General features: G+C 41.2%; 1 protein-coding gene across 4 annotated transcripts in view; it reads left to right on the top strand.

Annotated features, from left to right (window-relative positions):
* Positions 1–1,831: 1,831 nt before the first annotated feature.
* The window catches only part of PIP5K1B (phosphatidylinositol-4-phosphate 5-kinase type 1 beta), a 99,911-nt gene continuing 84,556 nt past the window's right edge, over positions 1,832–17,186 (top strand). The window contains exon 1 of one of the 4 annotated variants that reach the window (XM_048931685.1): positions 1,832–1,943. The gene's annotated coding sequence lies outside the window, so the exon portion shown is untranslated. The other 3 variants (XM_048931688.1, XM_048931687.1, XM_048931689.1) reach the window with 3 other exon arrangements.

Genomic DNA, 17,186 nt, shown 5'->3' on the forward strand with positions numbered 1-17,186 from the left:
TGCAGAAAAAAATGGCATGCACTGAGATTTATTGACATTTGCTGAATGTTTATGGAGACCAAACAGGGGATGTGAGCACAGTGAGGTGGTGCATTTTAGCATTGGTGACAGCAACAGTGGGTCACCTCCACTGGAGTAGATTTTTGTAAGTGTGGCATGCAGGGTCTTCTTTGCATGTGAAAATCTAGAGCTAATGCTGAAAAGTGTTCTGTGGCTGCTAATTTGCTCTATCAAACAGTGTTATCTTGCTCTTCGTATCTGTTGTCATTATAATGATTACAAGGCATTATTTTCAGAGCAACCTAGATAATATAGCATTGTGATTGGATGGATATACATGTAGGTGGAGAAGAACATTCAGGTACCTGTTTAGTTTAGCACTAAGTATAAATAAGGAATAGAGTCACTCTTACCTTATAACGTTGCTCATTTGTTTGTTTTTTTTCAGGAAGAAGATTTAGGAGTTCTGTCTGCTCTTGTTTTTTGAGTTTGGGACTCTTTACTGTTCTCCACAAACTACCACCAACTTTAGATGGAACTTAATTTGAAGCAGTCCACCTTAAAGCCTGAAAGAAAATCTTGAGATTGCATTGGATTATTCACCCTTAATCTTCCAAATACTCCTATGACCACAGGCTTGTCAGTGCTGCAGATTTTGAATACACTAAGAAAGTGTCATTCACTCCAGGGATTAAGAGCTGAGCCAGATGGCACATCTGACTGCTCTGCCTAAGCTACTGGATTACTAGTGTGAAAAGCAGAAAGCGAAGTGTCAGAAGATGAGACTACAAGAGGGCTGTCTTACTGCTGTTACCTAGAGAAGCCATTGTTATCTAAGCAGTGTGACTACTGCACATTGATTTGAGTAAACATACAGCGTAATTGTTGTTATCATTTGTTATGAAAAACACAGCTGATAAAAAACTGGGTGCAGACAGGATCTTGAACAAAATGGAAGTAGCACCTTCAAATAGTGTTACGATTCCTCTACTTCAATATGCATGCACATACAATAGTTCCTTCTGCAGTAGGAATTCAACGTGCATGAGTCAGCCTATCCAATACCAGTAATTACAGCTATAAATGCACAGCTATTACGCATTCAGCTTGTGTAGCTTGGGAGTAGTCTACTCTATCAGGAATAAAACGGTCCTGAGCAGATGGTAGGGCTTTGCTGCCTTCCTTGAGGCGGGCAGGGAGTCCAGCAGCACAGCCTTGGCCATGCAGCCATTCCACCTTGCTCTGAGAAGAGCCCAGGCTCCTGCCAGTTAGAGGTGCTTCTCGGAAGGCAGCAGTGCCAGGATGTGGTCTTCCCAGCCCTGCTGCCTGCATGTTTGTTCTCCCAGCTTCCTTCTCGCATTCTTTACTCAGCACTGATTTATAGCCCAACTGGCCATCATCATGTATTCCTCCTGAGACCTGTGGAACATCAGCACTACAAGTACTCGGTGATGTGGGATTAGCACCCTGACGTTTGGTGCTCCACGGGGGGTCCTGCCTTGAGTTTTCCTGCGTGGTCCCTCTCAGGGCAAACACATGAACCTGCCCAAAAGCAGCACTGTCTGCAAAGCACAATTCAGAACGTGGATACGGTCAGAGAAGGAACGAACACGCGCAGCAGCCCTGCCGAAGCGCCGACACGACAGCCAGCACAAGCAGGCCCGCGGCGCTTTCGCCAGCCTCTCGCACCAAGGCAGCACGTAGCCCCACCAAACCCGCAACTCCCCCAAGCCGCTCCCGCAAACGCAGCCCAGAGGGGAGGGACGGGACGGGGCGGAGCGAAGTGGGGCGGGGAGGAGACACCGCCCGCCCCCGCCGCGCACCGGGCGGCCCACGCCGCCCCGGCCCGGCGGCGAGCGGGCGGGAAAAGCCGGCCCGCGGGCGGGGCCTGGGCCTCGTCCCGCCGTGCCGCCCCGCGCTGCCGCTACATACCGGAGCTGGAGGTGAGGGGACCGAGCGGCTAGGGGCTGCTGCGGCGGCAGTAGCAGCAGCAGCAGCAGCGGCGGCGCGGGGCCCAGTGGCGGCCCCGAGGGGCTGTGCTAGCGCAGCGGGGGTAGCCGGTGGGTGAGGCCCGGCCGGGGTATGTGCGAGCGCGGGGCGGCAGCGGGCTGTTTCCTAATCCTTTGGGGAGCTGGAGGGGGTGTTGTCGCGGGGAATGAGGTGCGTGCTGCCTTGGTTGGTGGTTTTTTGTTTGTTTGTTCTTTTTTTTTTCTTTTTTTTTTTTTTTTTTTTTCAATTTTAGGGCTTTTTTTTTTTTTTTTTTTTTTTTTTTTTTTTTTTTTTGGCTCATTTTGTTCCGCGGCGGGGAGAGCAGCCCCGAGCGGCGCGGGGTGGGGGCTGCGGGCTGCGGTCTGGGGCGGCCCCGGCGGGCGACCGCGCTGCTCCGCTCCGGCTCTTGGAGCTGAATTCACCTGTCCGCCTGTTTGTGTGTTGGTTTCTGTCCGCGGAGGCGGCAGGTTAGCTGACACGAACTCTCAAGTTTCATAATTGGGGGATTGTAGCTTTTATTTAAAACAAACAAAAAAAGCAAAAGGAAAAAAAAAAAAAAAAAAAAGGCAAAAAAACCCACCAAAAGCAAAAACGGGGCGTAAGAGAGCGCGATGGGTTGATCGGCGCACGCCTCAGGCACTGTATTTTCCCGGATTAAACTCTGCGCTGCGGCTCAATGAGATTATTCACGTGCTGTAAATTAAGCCTCAGGGAAGCCTCGCTGGAAGCCGCCGAGCGGTTCTGCGTTGTGTTGGTGTGGACTGAGACACTTCTGTTCAAGATGCCCATTTTTCTGAATCGTAGCCAGCAGCAGAAAGCTCAGTGGATGGTCAGCTCACCTTTTAGTACCATAAGGTGGCTCTCCTAAAATGGCAGTGTTTCCAGTGCCCTGCTTAGATGGTGGGGGCTTTTTTTCCCTCCTTTTTAGTGCTACTTCTTTAAAACTGAGCTTGTGGGTAGCGTTGTGCTGTAGGAGAACTCTGTGCAGGTGTTGTGTTAGCTCTCCCAAAGGAAATGTAGATAGACTTGTTTTGTGTTGCTTGTGAAAGGGTATTGCTCCAGGTGAAGAAACAGTTCTTCTGGTTTGATAGAGAATTATGTATTTATGTAAATGTTTTGAGCTGTCATTTGAATAATATCAGGTGGAGGAGGGCTCAGATCAAAAGGAAAAACACAAACTCTGCTTAAAGTGAACCTTCTATAAGAAGTGCTGGCAGTCAGGAGTTAGCGAATGTTTACAGTAGCACCCATTTTTAATTTTTTTAAGTCTCTATGTAAATTCATAGGATGTTTATCCCATGGCTTATTATGGCTGAGATGCTTTTTAATAAACTTATTTAAATGGTCTCCTACAATTTTTTTTAAATCTTAGAAGCAGAGAGTACTTAGTCCTGTGAATGCCTGTTACAGTTGCTATTCTGACTCTCCCTGCTCTTAGAAAAGGAAAAATATTTTTTTGATTTGTAACATCACTTTTTTTCCACTTGGTTTCCCCCATCCTTAATGTATTTTTTTGCCTCTTGGCTATCTCAAAATTGATTCACAAGAGAATTGAACATGCATACTCAAATCTGTTTCATGTTTAAAGGTCAGTTTCTAATAATTAGTATATCTAAGAAAAAGTAAAGCCCACATGTATAAATGTTTTCTCTGCTCTTCTTGTTTAACACATTTAATCTCTCTTTCCTGGATTCTTCCCTTCCCCCACTTAGATAAAGCTTGGAGTGGAAAATTTGTTCTAAGTTTAGGAATTGATCCTGGAACCATTAAAATTGGGGGGGGTTCTTTCCTTGGATTCAGCTGCTAGTGCAGGGCTGTGTATAATCCTCAGTCACACATTCAGGTCTTCCTGCTATCTGAGAACTGAACCACAGTGCTTGAAAATAAGCATGTGTTCACCTTGTTTGCTGTAACAGTGTTTGTGTGCTTTTGGAGTGGTCTTGATTGTTTTTTCTTTCTGTTTATTATTGAGTCTCTAGGCAGCAGAGGAATTTTTTGTACTTCTGGCATCAGCAGAATAGGCTACAAACTATAAAAAAAGCTTTCTTTGCAGCTTGCATAATGTAGTCCAGGTAGTGCTAGAAATGTCCTCATTGATTCTTGTAGCTTCATGTGTGCAGCGTCTGTTCTGTACGTTTATCATCTGTGTAACCAAGGCATGACAAGTGTTTTGGCATTCTCCGCTGCTACAGGTCAGAAGCTGGCAACAGCCTTTCCTTAGAGCCCAGACCAGTTGCTTGTATGGCACTGCCTCCTCTTCATCCCCATTTTGTGTTGGATTTTGAGGGGAGCTACAAGCAGTACAGTGTCTGCGCAGGTTTCAGCAGCCTGCAGGACATGGTAGCGTGCTGCTACTGAGAGCATTAGTCTTATACAACGGTTGCAACTGGTTGTCATTCCAAAGTGAGCCTCTGATTATTGCTGGTGGTTATGTGGTGCTATAGTTGAAATTTATAGATCGCAAAAGCCAAAAAGCAAACTTCTCTAATTGGTAAATGTGTAGAAGTATATACACGAGTGTTTTGATATGTGTAGTAATGTTCAAAACCCCACGCTGGTCTGAACAAAGTAGCAGAATTAGAGCAAGTGCAATGAAAGGCTTTCTGAAGGCTTACTGACAATGCAAAGCAGCAATTGGGAAGAGGATGCTCAAACCTTCCCTGCCATCTGGCATTAGGTTCAACTCAGCTGCTCATCATCACTCTGTAGGTGTAACTTGTGTTTGAGTCCCTCTTGTACTATACTTGCTTACTGTGGGCCTGCACCACTGATACTGTGAATTTTATTTTCCCTAAATAGATCAAGTGTCTGATTTGTCATAGCAGATTCCCACTGTGGTTATGAGGTCATGTGTCTTGTCTTACTCTTCATGTTTGTACAGTCCTCTGGAGCTTTTACTCCTTCTCTGGGACAAGAAACTTCAAGTCCTCCTTCCAAGAGCTGAAAAACCCCTCTTTTACCTTCCCTCTTCACTCTCCAGTTGTGAACTAAAAAACATATGATCATGTTGAGAGGTACAACATCTACCATTTTACTGCTCTCTCTTCTTTGCTGCAAAGCTGTTTTATTTCTGATTGGCAAAGTAGGGGGAAGCTGAAGATGTTGCACGTGTGTTGTATATTTTCACCATTGTCCAGATGTACAATTTTTTTGTACTTTAGATATTAGGTTTTTTACAGTTAAGGTAATGGTAAACTATTGCTAATTTCTCCAGTGCGACACAGCTATGATTTCTTCCATAGACGAGAAGGAAGTTACTTGTAAGGCTGCCTGTGTGATGTTGTGTACGTGCACAGATGTAGGGCAGTGTTATCAAGTAATGCGTGTGGTGGATAGTGGTCCTTTTATTAACTGCTCAGTTTGATTGTTAGCTCTGTCTTTGAGACCCATCCCTTGTGCGCACCACTCTGCCAGCTCCCTGTGTCTGTCTTCCTTTGATCAGATTTGTTGTCATCTGTGTAACTGTGGTATTTGACTGGGACTTGCTGTGGTCAGCAATACACCATTGAAAACATCTCTTCACTAAGCTGAGGAATATCTGCATTACAAGCATGAGTACCAGGGATCCAGCATTGGGTTCCACTTAACTCCTTTTGTCTCTGCACAAACATACTGTTTTGCAGTTTTCTGACAAACGAAAATTTAAAGGTCTAGCTTAGTGTCTTTTGTATGGAGTTGCTAGTTTATGATCAGAATTATATTAAGTATAATGAGCACAAATATTTGATTTTGTGAATAGTTTAAAAATTGAATACCATTTAGCTTTAGAAATATTGCTGTAATTTATAAATGCAATTATTGAATCTTGTTTACAACTCCAGAAACATGGCCTCATTCTTTGAACTGGAGAATAATACTAGTATTGAAGTTTGAAGCTTGATGTGCAATAATGGGATGTTGCCTTCAGCACTAAGGTTGACAAAAAATACTGCAACTGTTGTGCACTTTTTTGGCTGTGGTTGCAAAATGGTTGGTGAGGCTTAGGGGAAATATGTGGTTGCTGAACTGATCTGGATTAATTAAAAGATACTGGTGTAGAGGGAAGCTGTTTTTCAGCTAACTCTTGAGCAGGTGATGTGCTGGTACAGCCATTTGCAGGGCTGTACTCTGGCACCAAGGGGCTCCGCAAGTAGTGATGGGGAAGTGGCTGAGAAGTGCTGTTAGATGGTAGAGACTTGTTTGCTTCTTTCCATCTTTAGAGAACCATATTTAAGATTGCTGTCAGCGTTCCTACTCAAGGGGCGGAAATATGCTTGGTTGCAACAGCTGCTGCACACACCATGTCTCCAGCCTGCATTGGTCTGGATATTACTTTGTGGCCAGAAGCCATAGGTAATGAAATCCCAGGACTGGTCCGTGTCTGCAGGGTGTAAATGGGACAAATTCTCCTTGGACTGTTTTCTACTCAGAACTTTCTGTCACGTTCTATCTGGGAAAGTCATTTGTTTTATTCTCCTGCTGAGTTTGTTTTCATGAGATGTTCTTGGACTGAGTACCCGTGCAAGTCAGCTAGATGCCAATGAAGTGAGAACTTAATTGCAGCAGGGATGTGTCTATCAGTCTTCTGGTCACAGCACAGCTAATCCCAGCTGTGGTGGGAGCTCCTGCTCAGTGCTGGGCTATGCTCTGTGCTGCTGCTGACTGGGTCCCAGCTCTGTAATGCTGCTCCTGCTCGGATATGTCAACTCTTGAGAATTTCCTTGCTATTAGCCACAACCATGAAAGCCAGTGAGAGAGTTCTTGGTGTCTCTACAGACTGCTCTTTTTTCCCGCTAAAGATGTGGGTGTGTGTTTGTTTGCAGATAATAAGGATTAACTGTGTGAGATACAATGTCTCAAACTGTGGTTTGATAATTAGAATCGTAAGTAGAGCCCTTAGAGTTGGAAGGGACCCTTAAAGGCCGTCTAGTCCCTCTCTCCTGCAGTGAACAGGGATACCTGCAGCTAGATCAGGTTGCCCAGCACCTTATCCCGCCTGGCCTTGAAGGTCTCTAGAGATGGGGCATTAACCACATCTCTAGGCAAGCTGTTTCAGTTTCTTGCTTCCCTCATTGTAGAAGACTTTTTCCTTATATCCAACCTGAATCTCTACCCTTCTTAAACTTGAAGCCATTTCCCCTTGTTCTGTCACCACTGACCCTGCTAAAGAGTCTGTCCCCTTCTTTCCTGTAGCTCTCCTTGAGGTATTGAAAGGTCACAATTACTGATGAGTTTTAGGGCAACAACAGAGCTGCAAGTTGCATGTCAAATTGTGTAAAAATAGTTGTTTTAAAATTCTGGCGTACTAAAGATTTCTGCTGATTTGTTGAGAGACTGGAAGAACTCTTTGCAATCGGTTGGTTGACAAGATTTGGGAAATGGGTTTCTGTTGTCCATTTCCATTTTCCCAGCAAACTCATTTATTGGTAAACCACTGTAAGCATTCAAGACACAGAGAAGTGAGTAGCAGCCAAGTTTTAGTTTGGGTAATTAAAAAGCCTGTTGCAGCCACTGCTGCTGCCAACCTTTAATAAGAAGATTAATGAAAATAATTATTTGGGCTCAATATGAGAGTTTTTGTTTATATTTGTTTCCTAATCCAAACTGTAAAGGTGCAGGGTTTGTTAAACAGGATTTAGAATTTCATGTGCTTTCTGGTATGGCTTTTTGCAGAAATCTTCAGTGGATGATTGAGTTAAATGTAAGGATTCTGGGATTCTGTGAATTTCTGTATTGAAAGGTTCTGCAGATACTCTTTGCCTTTGTACCTAATTAGAGGCTTGATTTTAGTGTGTCATGCATCAGGTGTTTTTGCCTGAGAGCAATGCAGTCTTTGTATGAGGCCATGCCCAGATTTACTGTGTGTCAGTTTGCACTGGCTTAGCTTGTTGATGCTTCCTCCTCAGTAGGACGGTGTGTGGTCAGTGGAACGTGGTTTGTCTGATAAAGAAAGATGTTTTTTAAGCGCTGTAAAAGGACCCAGACAATCTCAGGTAAGAACACTGAACTTTATCATAATCAGTCATCTAAGCTGGGTTGTTTTTTTTTTTTTTAAATTGTTTTCATTATTTAAAGTTATTTCAGTTTCAGTTCAGCATTCAGAATTCTAGTAAGAGATGCTGTGAGGTGTGTCTGGGACTTCAGGTTTCAGTGTGACTTCAGTCATTCTAGTCTTGCATGTTTGAGGGGACTTGGTCTGGTTATATGGTTTGTCTGAATATTTTTGTCTGCATGATTCTAAAAGTCATTGTTAAGGCAGTAAATACTCCAGTGGCACACCAGGGAAGCTTTTTTTCCCAACATGTCCACTGACCATATTAGAAGAAGTTTATCTGAGGATGGAGGGCTGAGAATTTCTTTGCTGATGGAGAGGTAGTAATGCGATACAGTCCCTCAGCTGATGGTTTTTGGCTCTTGTTGAAGATGGTTGCACCTTTAACCTCTTCATAGTGCAAAGCATAATCAGCAGATCCACAGGTTCTCTTTTGGACCTTCTTTGCTTTCCTTTGTGGTATATTTTATGTGAGCCTGTTCAAAGAGTAGAGGGTGTGATTCTGATTTGTTGGTCTCCTACCACACACATTCTGGTGGTGGAGGTCTCCTACCCAGTCCACCCAGCTCCTAATCTGAGAAGAGGTAAGGTGGTACTTCTATGTCTTTGAAGGCATTGTTCATGTTCTGGGTGAGAGGTCTGGAAAGAAGGTGTGCGTGACTTAACTTGAATGGAGGATCATGCCTTAGGCCAGACTTGGCAACTAGGTTCTGCGAGGCTAGTGACTCTCCTTGAGTTTAGCTGGTGGAAGTCAGTGTGGATAGTTGTGTAAGATATAGTTCAGTGAATGAAGACATAGAAGCCTTTGAGAGACTGGTGCTTTAGTCCTTTACTTACTACTTAACTTCACACATGCTTTGTGGAAAAAAGAGAAAATATTTAGATTCAGAGTGGTAGTGGGAGAATCCTGGGGGAGAAGAGAGACATCCCACAAAGTTCAGTCACTTTGTTCAATGGAGAAACAAGGGGAGTATTATAAGGAAGTTTTTGGCTAGGAAACAGAAAACCTTTTCATAGGAGTCCCCAGCTTCTGCTTTGGTTTTTAATACAAACGTGATGATGTAACAAGCATCTTATTAAATAATGATACTTGTTCATTTTGTTATTGAGTTTTGTTTACACTGTAAACCTTTTGCCAGCATTTGTAAATCAATACGGTAGGACAGTGAGGAATTAGCAAATAATATCACTACATAATTAAGAGCAGCAGAAATAAAAGTAGAAACCCAGACTGAAATCCTGCTTTGCTTCAGGGCTTTGCTTTTCCTCATATGCAGAATAGTTTGAAGCTGCTGGGACTGTGCATAACAAAGGATCATTCTCTTTCATGATCACTTTTTCTTGACTGAAACTTGTTCTACTTGCGCTGACTTTGCGGTGGTGCACTCTTACAGAAACATGCCACTGGGACTACTTCAATCTTCAGTCATGTCAGTTTGGTAGTTCACATGCAGAAAGCAGAGATAATGTTGTTGAAGAGGTGGTTTGAAATTCAGTTTCAAGGTAGAACACATATCATACAATGTTAAGCTGGGTGAGGAAATACGGAATTCAAGTATGAGATTTAAAGAAAAAAAAAAAAAACCCACAAACTTTGAATGAAAGCACAAAAGCCCGTGTAAGTTTAAGGTATCTTTTTGAATTCTGTTGTAATTAGATGAAACAGTAATTTTTAGCAGAAGTTTTTCAATACTGAAACTGAGAAGGAATTTTAAAAAGCGTCAGATCTTTTCAATAAAAAAAATTATAGTCACTCATGAAGACCTCATAAATAGCAATGCAAACGGTAAATTGCTTCACTTATGTGGGATACTTGCTAAAATATTCATTGTTAAATTCACCTTTTTTTTTTTTTTTTCCCCCAAACAAATGTAGATTTTCAAAGCTGGGATTAAAAGTAGTAGTATTTCATCACTATAAATATTTAGGTTAAGATGGTGCATGTGTGATTTCAGGTCTGAAATGTACTCTTAAGGATGTTTTGTTGAAAATCCTATGCTTCCGTGTTTGTAAGAAGAAATTTCAATAGTCACAGGTGTATCTGAGGTGCTAGCTCAAAACGTTAACTAAATCTTGAGGTGCTGTAAGGTGTCGTCTTTGCTGAGTCCCAAGCATTCTGCCTGGAATTATGTGTAATGCAGGCAACTGATTCTGAGCTGTGGAGAAAATCTTTAATCAATTGTGTATGTAAATAGCAGATTTAGTCCACTCATGCCAAAAAGCCAAGGAATTTACCAGTGCCTAGCTAAACTGGATATTTTGGAAGGCTGTCCCATGTCTTCACTTCAGGGCTAGCAAGATTGCTTCTCTTCCTTTTATTTCTGGTGGTATTAGAGAGCATTAGTCTTGTTGCATATTGGTGTATACCTAAATACAACTTTTGTTATGTACTTTGTGTATGTTTACAGTGGAGTTTGAAATGTTACTGCAGACTGATGGATCCCACCTAGCATTGTCTGCCTTATTTGACTGCTTGTAGCAGACCAGCAAAGCTGAGGTTTTGGGCAGCAAAGGAATGCTTTGAGTCACATGCAGCCTATATAGCCTGCAGTGAAGTCAGTGTTTTCCTCATTTATGATTCCTTAACCCAACTAACTACGTTACTGAGTGAGCACAAGCCTTCCTGCTGTGCTGTGATTAGTTAACAGCTAGCATGCAAAGTTTTAGGGTAAAGCAAACACATTTCAAACCATGTTTCTAAGCTACTGGCTCTTGATACTAGTTCCTGGAGAGCTAGCAGAGAAAGCATCAGTAAGGGAAAGGATTTCAAATCACTCTTTAAGATTACTAGTTCTTACTACTTTGGCTCAAGTTGAGATTAATGTCGTCTGTTAGCTGAAATAGTCAATTACCAGATAGTTAATGGAAAGGCAAAGGTAAGTCATTAGACTAATTGCTGCTAATTAATACAGTAGCTTTTTTGCTTTCTTCTGTAACCTTAGTTGTAAAGAGGTAAGGGGTGATTGTAGATATTTGTCTCGCTTTAATTTTAGTAGTCACTGCAGTTGCCTTAGAAATACCATTTGTACAGCCAGATAACTTTAGCTTAATACAAAACGTTATCTCTAAATTTTTGTAATGGATGTTATCTGTATTTTCTTACCATTTGAACCAAGAGAAATCTTGTTTAGAGAGGAAAGTGAGTTGTGGTCTGCTATGCGTCTGGATATTGCAGTTCATAGAATTAGCTGCATTTCTCTGGTGTCTGAAATCTGCTGTAGTGAAGCTCAGATACAGCATGCCTTGTGTGTTACTGACCTCAGGGTTTGACAGATCTTCTCAGTGTTTGAACCTACCTACAGGAACTCTGTGGTGTGGAAAATAGATCTGAAGATTGATATGCCGGGCTCGTTTGAGAGTCTGGTACTCTGCTTACTCTCTTAGTCTTACTCTGCTAAACTTAGTTTCCCAAGAAGAAAAGTGGTGTAAAGATCCCGACAGTGTTGGGTAACAAAGACTTCGTCTTTGAATGTGCTCAAGGAAAGATGACTGGAATTAAGTGCATTTAAGATCAGACTGTGAATTCAGTGCAGCCTTGAAGCAATTGTGCCCTATCTTATATTTTTGTTGCCTGAGTTTATTTACATGATTTAAAAAAAGAAAAAGGATTTGTTAACAGCTGCTTGACTTTACGTGGAAGTCAATCATTAACTAGTAAGCAGGCATGAACATCTGTACAATTAAGTGCAGTCAACGTTAGCACTCTCCTTGGCTCCTCCCAGCATGGTGTACATGCATTATGGGCTGTGTCCTTCTCAGAACTGCTCTTTACGTCTTAAATCATAGCTCCAAATTGGTATGAGGTGACAATCTGTGAGCACAGGATGTTGAAAGCTAATCAAGAGCCTTTAGTGCCATCCCTGTTCACGTTCCTTGTGTTAGTTAGCTGCACAGCCTGCTCTCCAGCAGTTGTCCCAGTGAGGTGGGCAGGTGCTGAGATGCTGGGACGTGAGTCTGCAAGTTTGATCTCATGAGACAAGGCCATGCTGGAGAGAGGTCTGAGAAGAGATTGAAGCAGGTCTCCTGCCCAGCCTGAGCTTCTTCATGTGTACCTGCATTTCTTTTGAGTGCAAGAACTGTTCAGGCTTTGCAGTAGTGTGGGCTGTGGTCTCTGTCAGAATTGTGGCATAGCACCACAGGTGATTGTGCCCAGAGCTGCTGACAGACATCAGCCCTGTGCTGGTGCAAATGGAGAACTGCAGAGGGATGTGCCTCTGGGATATGTGCCACATACTACCATCAAGATCTGCTGCATGTACATCAAGTCCAGCTGACCTGTTTGGGGGACAGTCCTGTCTCCTTGGTTGCAGTATGGTTTTACCCAGTAAAGTGTTTTTCGTTCTTCTCACAACAGGCTTGTGTTTCAGTAATTAAAAGTTCAGTTTGAAAAAAATGGCTAATGAACAGGCATTTATCAAATTAAGGCATTTACTGAGAACTGTAGTAGTAAAGCATACTTCAGAACATGCTGCATACTGGAAGCTAAGTTGCTTAACTTCTCTATTTGGGGGGGAAAAAGAACCACATATATTGCCATGTCATATTCCAGCCTTGGTTATATAATTGTCTTTCCAAGGAGTGATGATGCAGACTGATCTATTTTTATTCTTTTTGTACCCTGAGGCACGCTCCCTAGAGCAAATCACCACAGTGGTTTATTTCAGAATCTCAAACCACAGTAATTATGATAAAATCTCTTTAAAACTGTTTTGTTTTGTTTCATGCATGACGTGACACTTGCTTGAGTTGATTCTGACAATAACATTAAGCAACTCATTGGCCTCTGCAAAACTCAGGAGAGTTTTCCCTTGGCTATGTAGGGCTCCAGAAAGTGCTTCAATTTAATATCAGAGTTTAGTTAAATATTATCTGTTCTATTCATACGTTATACATACAGATATTACAGCACTATGGTTTAAGATTACTTTATGTTACTGATTCACTACCTGAAATTCCTTGGGTGTTCTCTATTTTTGTCGTGGAAGCTTGATTGCTTTTATGTCCAGTCTTCATCATTTTTATTTCAAGTAAATGCCCTATTTAATGTAGAATATCATGATAGCATCACTAGCTACAGCAAATGTGAACATTCACATGCACATTGTTCAGAATATTTAAACGGGAGCTGAAGATACCAGTGGCAGTTACGTCTGCCTTCAGCTGAAACTAGATGCATAAGAACAGACTATGGTGGGAAGTTGTTTGTAAGTCTTTTTTTCTCTCTTTTTTTTTTTTTTTTTTTTTTTGTCACAAGATGATGTTAGTAGAAGAATTTTAGCCCTTGTTTGGAATATCTGCAGAGGATGATAAAGTGCATGTGAGGGATACAGTTTTCTTGAGTTGGAGGAGTGTATATCAAAAGTAGAGTTGAAACGAAAGACAACAGGATATTTTTGTTGTTCCTCAGCAATGTCTTGATTTTTACACAGACTTTAATAATAGACCTTGAACTTGACATTGTGGAGCCAATGATAGGGACAGTGGTTTTTCTCAGGATTTTAACTTGTTTATTGAAATAGAAATGTTTTTCTAAGTGTTGGCGACTTTGCAGTACAGTGACAAAGCATCACTACTAGAGACAGAAATGTTTTAAAGATATCTTTTGAGAGACAGTAAGTACATAGGCATAGTGAAAAATGAGACAATTCTTTGATTTGCAGTGATCTTTAGGTGAATGTAATGATGTGTATCTGCAAAGTGAGAATGGTAATATGATGCTAATGTGGCAGTGGAAGCTATCATCTTAGGATGATAGCTACTGTCTATGTGACCTGTCCTATTGAGCTTGTCACTGTAGTGCAGGAGAGCAACCAAGGTGCTCAGTGTTGCCTGAGTGTGCACAGTAAGAAAATGCCAGCTGCAAACCTGCTTCTGCTATGGATTCTCTAGTGAACTCCACCGTAGTTAAATTTGTTGTTGTAAAGCATCTGTACTTATTAATGGATCCAGACAATGTATTTCATGCTATGTATTCACTTAAGTGACTTCTTGTCATTATAAAATATAGAAATATAATATGTTTTACTGTATCTGTTTTGTTGACCCATAGGTCTGAGAATCAGACTTGGCAATGGCTGAATAATTAGCTGCACCAGCAGTGGTGCTGGAAAGTTTTAGGGTCATTTTTGGTTCCTCCATCTGTTCATTTACATGATGTTCAAGAGTACTGAGCTCTGCAGCATTGCAGATACTGCGGTGAATTGAACCCTCAGAGAGAGCTGTCTTTTCAGAAGTCTGCAATGGTTACTAAGGGTAGGGGGACAAAAGTAATGCCATTTGTTGCAGTTTAAACTTTGCTGTGCTATAAGATATCAAATAATGAGATGACAAGAGTAGCAGGAGCAAACTTGGAAGGAGCGTTACTCCAGCTTGACTGGAAATGGCATACCTGAGACTAGTGCACCTCTGCTGTGCTGAATTCTGCTGAATTAGTGCAAAGTATGATTAATAAGGTCATCTTTATAAATCTGTGTACAGAGACAAACTATCCTCAGATACCTAGGTTTCAGTGGGAAAAATTTCTGTTGCTGCTCACCCAGAGTAGGATTGGTTTTAAACACAGTCTGTTAATGTGTTTGGCACTGCAGCTCCTGTGCCTATTATTGATAACATCCTAGTTTTCTAGTATGAAGGATCCCTCTCTAGGGAATGAGAATCTTTTACCTGGTCAAAGGAGGCAGGATTATTTGCTTATAAAAAGATTCTCCATATTTGTTCGAAAGTAAACCAGATTTTTTTTTTTCTTTTTTTGCAGCAGTATAGCTTAAGAATGCCAAAAATAGCAAGTTCGAACAAGGGGTTGTTCAAATACTGCACAGAATCATTTGTCTATTTGCTATGATAAAAATAGGGAAATAAAAGCCATGGGTCGCTGAGTAATAATACTGTCTTGCAATGCCATACAATAAAATTTAGATTTTAAATACTATGTAAAACTAATATTAATTTCTTTTGTATGGGAAGCCATAATGTCTGTTAGGGTTTTGGAAAAAGGACCTGTTATTCACTAACTTGTGATTTAGGTTATTCATATGATGTTTTTAAAAATACAGTGAAGTATTTTCTTTGATAGTTTTTGTATTTCATATATTAGAACATATATGAACAGATGTTCATATATTTGTTATATAATAGGTATATTTTTTTACTGACAAATCATTATCTTAGTATAAAAGTTAGATGTGAATAAATTACTTCTGTTTCTCCATTCAGATGTTCTGTTTTATAAAGGATATTGTGCAGTTTGTCACTGCCTATTAGTGACAAAATAAATGTACAGCACACATCTGTATAACGTCTTTATGGTAAAACATAGGATTATAAAGAATGAAATATATAATGTAGGCAGATTACATGATATGTGTATTTAATATAGGTTTTTATATATGTAAAACAATGCATACATAGCTGAAAATGTTCTTCAGCTTACTTCTGAAGGTTCTTTCTGGAGTCAGGTGGGATTTATGCTTTGTGTATTTCCTTTCAGCCTAATATGCCTGTATATGGTTTAAATAAATGTTTTTGCAGGGATGAAAAGAATATATTATATAGTAAAGAAAGTCATTTTGAGACACGTTTTCTTCCAAAATGTAAGAATTTTTAAGCAGGCTTTTTTTCCCCAAATCCTTACTGTGGCACTACAAGAATTTGAACACATCTTGCATGATTTAAGTTTTGACTGTAGAAACTTAATTGGTTACTTAGTCTGTCATCCATTGGGGCAACTCTTTCTTGCTGCTTATCCTACTGCTAGAAGAAAATCTAGAGGATGTTTTTTAAAGCGTGTAAGACCTCCTTGATGTTGTAACTGGAGAGCTTGCAAGTTAGTATGTATTTCTTGTTCAGCTGAGACTGGCATTGAAAAATACTCTTTCAGATCATCTTCTTGAGGCATCTGTGTAGAGCTTCGCTGTACTGTCATGAAAGCAATAAGCATCCCCTTTTGAGGTGTTCATAGCTATCATCAAAGTGGGCAAAACTGTATCCTAGGTGTTTGCCAAAATTACTGCTTGAGCCTTGAGTTGCATGTCCAACGGAGTTCATCTTGGGGAAAGGAGAATTAAGAAGGAAAGTTTTTCCCTCATAGCCTGCTGTCTGGGTGTAAACTATAGAGAAGGAATAGCGTATGCCATTACAACATTTGCAAATATGCATAATTATGCTTCTTGCTGCCCTTAGTGTCCAGTGGAACTGCTAGAAGCCAAAACTAATAACAACTTGTTTCCTGCTCACGTTTGATGAAAATTTGTTTTGCACAATGGAAGGGGAGAGGTTGAACCCTGTAAGGGAGTTCAGTCTCTTGTGTCTTTTCTGGGTGTAGAAAGGGTACAAGGCATTTAACATCCTGAATCAGGTGTGATGCTTTACAATCCACAACTTTTCTGAAGCAATTCATGAATTGAATCGTGGTTACTTGGTGGGCAAGTGGCATTGTTTGCAAAGTCTTTTTGCCCTTCTTTCTTCTATCAGGAAAGGAGTCTTCTACCAGGTCTCTCTGAAAGTAATGCCTTCTATGTAATGCTAAAGAACGTAATGACTCTCTGATAGAGCAAATTCTCAGCTACAAAACATTATTTTTTTTAGGGTTTTTTGCCAGTAATGAAAAAGAGCCCTCACCAACAGAGGTGACCCACTGTCATCACTGCTGAAACACACCACCCACTGTCTCGCTGTGCTCACATCCACTGTTTGGTCTCCATAAACATTCAGAAAGCATCAGTGAATGTCATTGGGTGTCACTGTTTTCCACACAGAGGAATTCAGTGCCACACCTTTGCTCCATAGATACTCCATGTCCAACGCCATTGTGTCAGAGTGCCCCTCTGCTGCCATCTGTCACAGCAATGCAATGTAGTGGAATATTGGTGGGAAGGTTCAGCCTCTGCTGCCATACCACTAGCATCCATCTCTGACATTGCAGGCCACCATCTTAAAATAGGAGACATTATTTATGGAGCAGCCCTTGCACATAGGCAAATTGTATTGTATTTGATCTGTGAATGCAGAGTTGGAGAAGTCCAGTAGTTTATCTTTGCTGTCTACTGTCCAAGTTGGACTGTGTCGTAGTTTGATGAAAAAGCGAAGCAGATTGCAAGTCTGAACAGTCACCTAGAATAACAAGCTAGTTTATTTTCAGTAGAGCCTGCTTTCATCTCACTTACCTAAA

The sequence above is a fragment of the Lagopus muta genome, chromosome Z, assembly GCF_023343835.1.
Source record: "Lagopus muta isolate bLagMut1 chromosome Z, bLagMut1 primary, whole genome shotgun sequence".
Taxonomy (NCBI): Eukaryota; Metazoa; Chordata; class Aves; order Galliformes; family Phasianidae; genus Lagopus; species Lagopus muta.